Raw genomic sequence first — 12,120 nt, 5'->3', positions numbered from 1 at the left:
AAGCGCATGCTCATTAAAACATTATTTATTCATGTTTACATTTATGTAGAATCTTATTAGGTCAAACTCTGCTCTTATTGTTCCTTAGCCCAGAAAGGATATCTGGCATATTTTTGTTTTCAGCCATGCAGGAAAATACGAAGTTAAAAGATTAAAAAATGATCACAAACTCCCGAGCGATTCACTCTAGTGGTCAGAGAGCCCAAGCAAAGTTCAAGGGTCTTTGACTCTCGTTGCTTAAAGGAATTTACATGAAATTTAAACAAAGCTAAAAATAAAAATCGGTCTAGCACACTTTACAAAGAGACTGTCACTGTTTCCCAAGTATCGGTAAGTGGCTCACCTTTGCCTGCTCTAATTAAATACCTAGACCTTTGCTGTCCTTTTGGTCTGACCTGAGACACCAAAGCAGGCAGTGCTGAGACCACACCATGCTGGTGGCCCGTGACCCAAGAGTCCGAAGCCCTTGACGTCAGGCGTTGGCTTTGTTATATAGATGCTCTCTGACTTTTGCACTGCTTTTTGCTTGTTTTCAAGATGGCTTCCAATGTCAGTAGGTGGCAATCACAGCACAGCTTGAGTTCTATTGCTCTTTGCATCCCTCAAGGTCAGTTGGGTGTCATGCTTTTCTTCCTTGGTCCTTTAGAGAAGACCCATTTCCCTTCTTTCTGTTAGCTCTGTAGCCAGAGCCCTTCCCTTGGCCGGAGCTATAGAACAAGCCTCTAGCCAGTTTGCCTGTCACAGGGTCCCCACCTGCTCACAGGGTCCCCTGCCATCAATAATCTTCTTGGACCATCACATGTATCAGGCTGTGTCTCTTCTTAAACATGCTCAGTCGCTTCAGTTACAGTTGACAGAATATGATCCTCTGTCAGTAACCAACAGAAATTTCTGTTTGCACATGCTATGAGCAAGACCCTGTGTGAGGTGCTGTAGGATGGTGACTGGGTCACCTTGCTGGTCCTCATTAGTTTGTGATTTCCTAGATAACAGGCATTGTACTTGTTAGCTGTAAATGGGCAAGGCTAGTCAGGTTTCTAGTTGGCATTCTTTACTATGTATTGCAATCCATGAATCTCTGTAAGGTGAATAGCTTGGAAAATCATACATAGTCCTCCCGAGGTGACCCAATGGGGCCTCTGATTTTTTTTTAACTAGAGTTCTTTATAGAATTTGCAGGTCATAAAAATTTTGCATTGCTGCAATCTTAATTTAAGGCACACTTTCATGGATGTCTACCTACTACCTGGTACTGTATGAAACCCTTGGCGTATACAACATGTAAAGTCCCGCCAAGAAAGACAATGGGGAACCCACCGTCATAGACAAACATGGATTTATTACCATGCGGCAGGATGAAAAGATGTCTGTCCTGGAATGGTGTGATATTAGGAGGAGCATGGGCAGCGTGTCCAGGACCACGGGCAGTTCTCTGTCTGAGACTGGTCAGAATTTGCAGCCGAGGACCTTTCTGAGCACTCGGAGGTCTTATCCTTAGGATGCAGAACTGTGCAGAGGTATAGGCTTGATTGCAGTCATACTGAGAGCCACGGGGCCGAATGAGCTCGGTCTGTGTGTCTGAACTTAGGTCATCTCACATGCTGCGGTTTGAGCAGTTGCCTGTGTTGTGAGTCACGGTTCACTTTTACAAGCTGTGGCTTTTGCCTTACTTCCAGTTCCCATGTCCCATGCTGGTTATAATGACTTTACTATAAAAGTAGAATAAATACTAACACGGTGTCTCTCTCCAGGGAACCCCAGTTTAGACGATCGTGATTTGGTATGTGTTGCAGTAGAGTTAAGAACAAGGTGTTCCTGAGCTCAGAAGAAGCAACTTAGTTTTTTTTTTTAACATGCCTTTGTTGTTGTTGTTGTTGTTGTTGTTGTTGTTGTTAGTGTTGTTGCTGCTGCTGCTGCTGCTGCTGCTGTTATTTTTTGAGACAGAATCACAATTAGCTCAGGCTGGCTTTGAGTTTGCTTTGTAGCTGAGGCTGGCCTTGGACTCTTGACCCTTCCTGCTTCACAGTCCAAGTGCTAGGATTACAGGTATGTGCCACCACATCTAACTAAGCATAGCATTTTATTGAAATTGTATAATGTTCAAAGCTCTATGCACATTATACACTAAGCAAATTACACACATTATTTTCTTTAATTCTAACAATCGGAATTGGGTGATATTTTTCTTACTCTTATTTTAAAGTAAAGAAACTGAGAGGCAAATAGGTTGAATAAGCATTCCTGGTCACCCCGCTGAGACATGAGGGCCTTGGACCTTATTAGACAAACATTTACAGGGCACTCTCCTAGTGATTCTCATAATCTAAGAAAATACAACTTAGAAGTAGCCATTACCATGAAGGGACCTGAGATGCAGGAATGTGAGGTAGCTGCCCTGGGATCACCAAGCTGGACACACGGAGCAGAATCTGGACTCAGGCAATGAGGCTGTCAGTGGATTCACAGCTTCTCTTTAGCCCTGTCCTGTGGGGTCTGGTCTTCCATATCTGTGTTCTTAGCCACTGAACAGCTCAGTGCCAGAGGAGAAGCTTCACAGAAGCATCGAAGTATGAGCCAGGGCTTGAAGATAAATGGAATTATTTCTGTATGGATCGTGGAAAGCAGGCTCTGATGTTCCATCAGGAGCAGGGGTCCTTGAGTTGCCCTGGGAACCAGGGTGGTGCTGCTGGGCCAGGGAACAATGCGGTTCTGAATGAAGAAGACGGAGGAACAGTAGGGAGCATAGGTGGCAACCAACAGAGCTGGAGGCAGGAGTGACCACCAGAATGGGGATTTCTCATTTTTCACATGTGGCAACAAAAGGCTGCACTTCTCAAAGGCACCCTCAACTCCAAATGATCATTCGGGAAAGGAACCAGCAAGGCTACTCATGCTGAAGGCACCTCCAGAGTTCTGAGATTCTAGGAAACAAAAGGAGCTGCCAGAAGAAGTGCTTAGAGGCGGTCCTGACGCTATTGCTTTGAGGAGCACAGCACACATTTTAATGTCTATGTCTCTGTAAGCTAACGATAAAACGATGAAAGATGTTACTGCTTTCAATCAGTCTTGAATCTGAAAGCAATTTTTTTTGGAGTTCTGGGGAGGTGACATGCATTTAATGTTAACATCAGTCTTACAGGATAGGATAGACTGTATTCATGTCCTAATTATAGAAATGAAGGAACAGGCTCAAAGACTTCAAGCATTTTGGTAATTTACAGGATGGTCAGAGTTAGAGCTAAGCCTTCCAACCATTTTGATTCTAGCTTTTGTTCTGTTGTCTCAAGAGATTTGTGTCCTAGGAGATGTGTGCTTAGGAGACGCAAAAGGCCTCCAACACACAACAATTTTGTGTCCTAGAGAGGCCAGGGTGGCAGTGGAATCAAGGCAAGTGGGATTTTCAGTGTGAGCTTTCCCTTCCCACTTTCGGCTCAGAATGCCTCCCACCACTGAATTTCCTGACGCTTCAAATAGTGGTTTCAGTAGATAGTCAGTCCTAGACCTCAAGTCATTCTCTGGAAGCTTCAGACTGAAATCCCGGTCCCTGCTGCTTGATGGAACTCCTCCTGGGGACACTGGTTCATTGGTCAATTATCAGTTAACTTTGTGCTGACCTCCCTCTCAGTAACCAGTGCTTCACTTATTTAACTAACAAATAACAGGTGCCTCATACGGAGGCACAGCCTTGCGAAGGTATTTGCTGGCTAGGGGCTAGAATGAACTTAGTCAATTTTGAGACTGGCATTCTAAACACTTGCAGTGGCAGAGAAAAGGTGGAGGTGACACACAGTCTTGAAGCGAAGGGACGGTTTGGTGTAGGTTTCCTCCACCCTGTAGAATGCACTTATAGATTGGCTCAATTAATTACCCTAAAAATGACTTTCCCTTCTGTCCATGTTGTTAATCGCAGGTGGAGTGGCCCATGAGAGCCTGAGCCAGCATAAAGCCACCTTGGATCAACCTTAGTAAGTTTCTTCAACTTTCTGCAATGACTTCATTCATTTCTCTCTGCATGTGCGTATGTGTGCATGTGGGGGACAAGGTTTGACTTCAGGTGTTGTTCCTGGCTCTCTCCACCCCCAACACTGGGATGATGAGCATGTACCACACCCAGCTTTTCACATGGGTGCTGGGATTGAACCCAGGTTTCTGTGCTTGTGTGCAGACACAACACTGATGGAGCTCTTCCATTCTATATTGGTGGTAATAAGAAGACTTAACCTCACACGTGGATCCTGATGATTAGGCTAGACAATCTGTGAAGATCACTTGGCAGACACATTACTCAGTACCCAGTGAGAACTCAGCAAAAGACAGGAAAGTCAATACCCAGGAAATGGCTGCTGTGTGGTAGGCTTGGGTGTAGGCTGTGTACTACCTAGCTCCCAAAATGGGAATGGTAGACATGGAACCCCTGACATCATCCAGATAGTGACCTTCCCCAGAACTCCCTTGTATGAACTCTTTAATCCTCATTCCCACCCATTTTTATCCTTGCTTATGATCTAGACACAGATGCCCACAGCATTCTCAGGTTTATCTGGCTGTCAACGCTGCTGTGAGAGCCATTTGTACTATTATGGCATGAGTCTGTATAGTTGAACTCTTTCCTGTTTGTCACAAAAGGCAGGGACAATCTCAATGGTCTTGTTTGTGTTTCAATTATTAATATATAATATACTGGCTGTATTCATGTATTTCAGTATTTCTTAGAATATGTTGACATTTTCAACATATAATTTTGGCTTTAAAATTACATTAATTTAGTGTGCTGTGCCCTGTGTGTGTTTGTGTGTGTATGCCCATGTGTGTGTTTGTGTGTGTATGCCCATTTGTGTGTGTGATCTGAGTATATATCCCACATGTGAGCACATGTTTGCATATATGCCATAGTGAGTTTTATCAGGCTTGGTGGCAAATGTCTTATTGCAATGAGCCATCTTGGCAGCCCCGTGTTCTAGCTTTCCAATAATTTTAATAATAATAAAAATCATAATTTGACTTGACCTTGAAAAGTGATTACACTTCAGCTTAAGAGAATTTAACTGTATGTGGTCAGGACAAGACAGAAAAAGGAGGAAGCAGAAAGGGGGGAGGGGAGTAAGATGAGTCCTTTGGTCATTGAGCTCGAATCAGCAGTATGTCTGTCTGTCCATCTTGCTCCGGTGAAGGCGGAGGCAGTTTCTGGGCACACTCACTACTCACTGGCTCTTAGTGGTTTCATTATGTGAGCATATCGCTACATGGTGCTTTAGTCAGTACTCTGCATATAAGCCAGAGTACTCATAAGCCAGCTACTTAAGCAAGTTCTTATCCCAAGGAATTGGAATCTAGTCCAGGTTCTAAACAGAAACTCAGAGCTGCACTAAAATTGCTGACAACTGGCTTGGAAAGTTCCCATGAGATATGTTGTGAATAAGTTTTTAACATGTCTTCCTTTCTGCCTAAGCTTTAAATCAAGCTATTTTCTACCATTGCCATGCTAAGACCTAAGTTAAAGCCAAGCTAGGTTAGCTGGAAGAAATTATTTTTGTTAAGAGAGACATCAAAGTATTGGAAACATCAAGAATTCAAGGTCCATACCTAAACATAAGAAAAGTAATGTAGAGCAAACCAGTAGCCAACATCAAGCTAAATGGAGAGAAACTTGAAGTAATCCCACTAAAATCAGGGACTAGACAAGGCTGCCCACTCTCTCCCTATATATTCAATATAGTACTTGAAGTCCTAGCCAGAGCAATTAGACAACAGGAGGAGGTCAAAGGGATACAAACTGGAAAGGAAGGAAGAAGTCAAACTATCACTATTTGCAGATGATATGATAGTATCAAGTAACCCCAAAAATTCCACCAGAGAACTCCTACAGCTGATAATCAACTTCAGCAAATTGGCTGGATATAACATTAACTCAAACAAATCACATGTTACAAAGTTGATGCAGTCATTTAGTCTGAGGAAGAGAAAGGATTTAGAAAGACAGGAGAAGAAAGTGACTTAAGCAGAAAATGTGACTTAATCCACAGCTAGGCTATAGCACAAGATGTCTTTAAATAATGTTGTTATTAATTCTTTGAGAATTTCATAGAAGAAACTTTGATCAAAGTCACCTCCCTACACTTCTCTCCCTAACTCCTCCTAGATATAACCCCACCTTCCTAGTCCATAACTTCATGTCATTTTCTCCTTTAAAAAATAATTCACTGACTCTAATTTGGGCAGCCCATATATTCCTGGGTGTAGGGCCATCCACTGGAGCATTGTTGACCTACCAGAAGCCACCCCTTCGAAGAAAACTGACATCCGTTTCCCTAGAAGCCATCAATTGTGCGTGGCTGTCACTTAAGGCTTACTTTATTTTGTGTAGGCGAGCATAGCTGCTGAAGCCATTAGTGTAGTTGTCCTATCATATGCAGTGATCCTGTCATGTGCAGATGAGTACAGTGGTCCTGTCATGTGAAGAAGACAGCTCCCCTCTAGTCCTCCCCAACTGCTGACTCATACAGTCATTTCATCCCCCTGTTCCAAGGAATCTCCTGACTCTTGGGAAGAGGGGGGCATGCTGTCCCATGTGCCCAAGCCCTCCTCTGATGCTCACTCTTCACGTGGACCAGCTCTGAGTTTCTGAACTAACCACAATTCACTGAACTATGAAATTTCTCTGATGGGGACTAAGCTGCATTAATAAAGATATAAACTTGAGGGCAGTTTATACTCTGCCTGTTTGGCAGAAGAATAGACACAGGTTAACTCCTGACCTGTGATCTCCCTAATCATGGGCTCTTGGCCAGATTTACAATGCCAAACCTGTGCTTCCTTTTGTGAAATATAGCCCATGATTTTACTTGTTTGTTTGTTTATGTGTGGGAGATGGAGAGGGTATGGACATGCTACAGTGAGTGTGTGGAGTAGGACAACTTTTAGTAGGTCCTTTTTATCCTTCCATCACGTGGGTCCCTGGGATCACAATGAGGTCATCAGGCTTGGTGGCAAGTGTCCCAACCTGCTGTGCCATCTTGCTGGCCCTAGCCTCTAATAGGAGCAATGACTGTTTTTAATTTTCTGTGTCCTTGAAACTGAATATGAGGAGTTCCACAGTTAGCTTTGTTATCCTGGGTTTTTACAAGGTAGCATACATACATCATAACATTTCTTCACATTGTAAAACTAGTTTGTTAAAGTCATATCATTCTGTTAAATCAGCGTGCTATGATTTGGTTGCGTGTTTCTACTTTTTTAGCTGTTAGGCATCATGCGTCTATGAGCATCTTGCTTGCACCAAGTTTCCTGTGTTGCTTTTAGATGACTGTGTGCTACGCTTAGAAGGAAAGACAGTTCCATGGCTCTGGATACCTAGTACCACAGGACTTTTCAAAGGGCTGCCATGGATACATCTCAGGAACATTTAGCTCCCTTTGAATGCTGTGTGCCCTGTTCAATGAAATGATATTTACCATTGTGTGATCATATGTTATTATTATAAGTCTGAAACCATGTCCTCAAAATTACATTCTTGCCATACTGCCCACTGAAGAGCTGGGTTCCCATCAAGGTCTCAGTATAGCAATCACCACGTACAACAAATACCCAAGCCAATGAGAAACACCAATGTCAGTTATGTTTAGCAAAGAACACGTCACAAAAGTCCTCCAGAGGCACTCTTTCCTTCCCAGTCCAACCATGTGGAGTCTGCCCCACAGGTATGCTATCTCGGTTCTGATTGGCCTTCCCACTGCTTTCTGTTGCTCTTACTGTCTAGCTCAGTTATTGAGTTGTCTTCCTAGAAGCCTTACCCATGCCAGCCCACTCTAAGACATGACTCTCCTGGATGCCTAGAATCTTCTTTAGGAAGGAGTCTAAGTATCTTCAGAGAGAGTTTGCTCATACTCATATTTCACACAGTAAGAAAAACTTGTGGTGTTTTGAGTGGAAGCCCCCCATAAGTCTCAGGCATCTGAGTTCTTGGTTCCTGCTTGGTAGCCTTGCCTGCGGTGGCTTAGGAGGCGTGGCTTTGCTGGAGGAAGTATGTCACTGGAGAGGAGGTGTTACGGTTTCAAAAGCCAAGTGGCTGTGTCCAGTGCACTCTCTGATTCATGTTTGTGGTTTGAGATGTGAGCTCCTAGCCCTTACTTCCACCATGTCTGCTGCCATACTCCCTTGCCAAGGTGGACTCTTATTGCTGTAGAATCCTAAACCCCAAATGAACCTTTCCTTCTATCCCTTGCCTTGGCCATGGTGTTTTATACAGCAGTGGAGATGGAACTAATACAAATGTCAATGCTGAGCTGATGAACAAGTGTCTGGCTTCCTCTGGAGGAGAGGAGGGGGTTTCCATGGTCACACAGTGACACATTTGTCTCTGACACAGTTAACAATGACAATAGTAACATCAGCACTTTCAGTATGATTTCTACAGGCCAGACAATGTTCCCTGATCTTTACAGCTTCTGTCACCCAGTGCTCACAGCTATGACTTAACTCACGTCATCATGTCTTTGCTTTCCATGGAGAAACTGACCATGAAATATCTCAAGGATCTTTCTTAATGTCAATACAGTATGGGACAGAGACTCAGCCTGTCTGGTTCTAATGCCTAGGCTTTAAACTATTGGACCCACAGCTGTGGTTTGTATGTACAGTTGGCTCTCAGCGTTCAGAGGAATTACATCTCGGACCTCCTTCACTATCAAAATCCTCAAATGCAGAGGCCTCTCATAGAGCATGGTGTAGTATTTACCTATGGCTACATATATCCTTCTGCATATCCTCTCTGGGTTGCTTAGAACACCCAATGCATTGTGAATGATTGTTCTATTATACCATCTTGGGAATGATAACAAGGGAGAAAGTCTCCGCATGGTCAGTAGAGATGCAGTTCGAGGAGGAGCAGACTCTTGTCCGTCAGCTCAGCAGTGGCGTTTGTGTTAGTTCCTTCTCTATCTTTTTCAGGCTATGGTTTGCTGAACAGGTATAGACGCTACACACATGGAACACTCATTGTTTAGAACCCTCCCCATCCACATGGGTATACACGTGTTACATACACATTACATATATGTAATCATTTCATATTTCCCTTCTTTTTGTTAAAATAGAATTTGAAAATCATAGAAATTACCCATTTCTTATGGGTTTCTTTTAAAAATACTGCTTAGGATTTTTTTTTGATGCTATCTATGCTGTCTGCCTGTGAGATCCTGTTGCTCTGGGCCTCCATATTGCTTTCTCTGCTTCTTCTTATGAAAGGGATGCTTTGCAGGCAGCAGAAGAACACCTTGGAGACTAGCTGTCCACTCAGTGTAAGGGTCTGAGGTGGCTGACAGGGGCCCAGTGTCTTAAAGGAAATGGCTGGTGACTTAAGTTGATTTTTCAAAAGCAATTTCTTGAGTAAATGTGTGAATCCTGCCTAGGTTCTTAGTTCCATCTTTGTATGGCTCCTTGGGATACGCTAGTTCTTTGGTCTGGCTTACGCTTTCTGGCGGAGAGACCAAGTGTGATACAACACTCAGATAAGAACCCCCTTTCTTTTGCAAAACTTGTTCGCAAGTTAGATGTAGGAATGCTTTTTTTCTTTTTCCTCAGTCAAAAAAATATAAATAAATAGGCATTTTGTTTCTTTTTGTATTTGCTTGAGAACAAATTGTCTAGCAATTGAGGTCACACCTCACAATCAAAGCTGCTATTCAAACATCACTCAAATGTTCTGTCTAAAATGCTGCTAAATCCTGCTCCTCAGTGAGGGGCGCTGACTGCGGTGAGCAGCGGTCTTTTAGCTTCTGAAGTGGGAAGAATGTTGGGATAGGTGTCAGGAGACCCGAGGTCAAGGTCATTTCTGTTGATAACCAGCTGTTATGGGCTAATTACTTAGCCTTTGTTTTACTGTCTCTATCTATAAAGGCGAGGCTTATACTAAATGTTTCCTATCACTAACAGTTAACACAAGATAATGTTGAGTGCTGGAAAACTTTAAAGTCTAGTCAATGATGATATTTCTCCAGGTCTGTGGACATCTCTAACAGGGGATCAGGACCCACCCTCACACGTGGAGTGACTCTCCCACTCACCTCATACTATTCCAATTGTCTGGCCCTGGCTCAAAACTGTCCAATTAGATATTCTATCCTTAAGATTGGGCAGTTGTTAAAATAAAAATACTCCCTGAAGTCTGTTCATTAGAATGTGTTATAATTATTTAGTTGATTTAATTCAATAGCAATAATCTAGCATAAAAGAGATTGCCCATACTGACCTGGATTTGGAGGGGTGGGAAGAGGTAGAGACAATAGGATTTGGCTTTGTCCTTCCAGAACCTATAACAGTGTCTCTCCAGGAAGTATATAGTAACAGACAGGTGAGTGCTGGACTGACTATTGCCAGTTATAGAGTTGAAAAGGGGAGTGGGGTTTCTGTCAGTACAGTAGCCAGGGTTTCGTTTCTGCTTTTTGTTTTTAAAAATCACAATCAGGCTTGAAGGAGAAGGCAGACTGATGAAAGAAATAGGTAAGGAAGGGCTTGTGGCCTGCGTGACTCAAAGCTTAGAGGTGGGACCTACTGTGGCGGTTTGGAAACAATTCAACAGATAATGATACTGTAAAAGATGAGCAAAGGAAACTAGCTTTAGCTCAGCCAGCAAAAGGGAAGAGGACCTCTTTCATAAGACAGGCATTTTAGGAACTTTATATGGTTGGCCTATGCAAAACAGTTTTGAGAGGAAAGATCTGGGAAACCTGCAGCGCTCCAACCTCTGCCCTTAACTGCTAGTAAATGGGTTTTCCAGAATTTGACCTTGTGGTATTTCTAGGGATAAATATCGAGTACAAATACTCTTGCCAGCAAAGATAAATGGCTTGGGAAGAAGGAGAAGTTTCAGGGATCCTAAAAGGCAGGGGTGGGGCTTGGGCCGTCCTGCATGTCTGTTCTCTATCCCCAAAGATCTTAATCATTATCTCCCTTTCTCTCTGATTTTTCTAGCTCTCAAAATTGACAGTTTCTCAAGCGGTAAAAGGTCACAGTTGCTTTGGGGAGCTATATTTAGATCTCCATGCTTTTAAACGTACAAAAGCTATAGAATCTGCATCATTCCACATTTCTCTGACCAGTAACTGGGTGAGGAGGACCTACCTGACAATTCCGCATTGGGGTTAGCTATTGCCACATAGCAAAATGACTCCCGAGCCTGGGGACTTGCACAAACTCACTTGTAGATCTTATCCCTCTGATCTGAGATGGCCTCAATGGGAAGGATCAGCTCAGTTCATGGCTTCCTCTGGAACCTGCATGGCCATGCCCCAGAAGGCATGCCAACATTGCTGCCAAGTCTGCCCGGCTGTTAACTGTGTTTGAAGGTCAGGGGTAGAAACCTTTAGATCAAAGGTCATAGGAACATTGGTTTCTCTCTGTGTGAACCTGACTACGGCTTCATGGCTGTAATATAGCTTGGTTGCTCTTGCAAAGGGGGAGAAACATTGTTGTAGGAGAGAGAGAAAGTGAAAGAGAGAGAAAATGTGTTCTATCACATTTGCATTAACTGGTAAGTTAGCACCACAGTTTCTACCACATTTGATTTTTTTTTTTTTTTTTTTGCCATAAGTCACTAAAGGCATCTGCATTCAAAAGAAGGGAAATTCGAGTTTTCTTCAGATGGAAGTAAAAACATAGAATTTGTCAACGTGGTCTTTTTTAAGTGTTCATGAGATTACATTTTCTTCCCTATTTAAGTGTACCTTTCAATATCCCTCAGACTCATTCATAGGATGAGAGAAGAGGGATGTGGGCCCAGAAAGGCAAGACAAGAGAACTCAGATCCCCCAGAGCAAATGGAACCCGCCTCCCGAGCTACCAGCCTGGCTCTTGTGGCTGTGAAGAAGCAGGGTCACTATCATACTGTCCCCTAGACTCTGTCTCTGCTGCCCGGTGAATGTCCTTGACTACTTTTGAAGGGCTTCATAATGAGGTAACACAGAGTTGGAAGTACATTCATTCTGAGGTTGTCCTTCCTATTTGAAGATGGAGCTAAACGGCAGCCAAGGACTAAGAAGGATGCAGGGCTGACCTTGTTTAGAGGACGTTTTAAACACACTAATGAAGTTGATTGTCTTTGGGTGGGCTCTCAGGTTCATGCTC

General features: G+C 43.2%; 1 protein-coding gene across 27 annotated transcripts in view; it reads left to right on the top strand.

The window, feature by feature from the left end:
* The window catches only part of Ncald (neurocalcin delta), a 426,345-nt gene that overhangs the window by 127,523 nt on the left and 286,702 nt on the right, over window positions 1-12,120 (top strand). For 23 of the 27 annotated variants that reach the window (NM_001359841.1, NM_134094.4, NM_001359845.1 and 20 more), the window contains one exon: window positions 3,911-3,965. The exons of the other annotated variants lie outside the window; for them this stretch is intronic. The gene's annotated coding sequence lies outside the window, so the exon portion shown is untranslated. The remainder of the gene's footprint in view (window positions 1-3,910; window positions 3,966-12,120) is intronic. 27 annotated transcript variants of the gene reach the window in all.

The sequence above is a fragment of the Mus musculus genome, chromosome 15, assembly GCF_000001635.26.
Source record: "Mus musculus strain C57BL/6J chromosome 15, GRCm38.p6 C57BL/6J".
NCBI lineage: Eukaryota > Metazoa > Chordata > Mammalia > Rodentia > Muridae > Mus > Mus musculus.
Note: the sequence above shows the minus strand (reverse complement) of the source record. Positions and strands in the feature narration are given on the sequence as shown.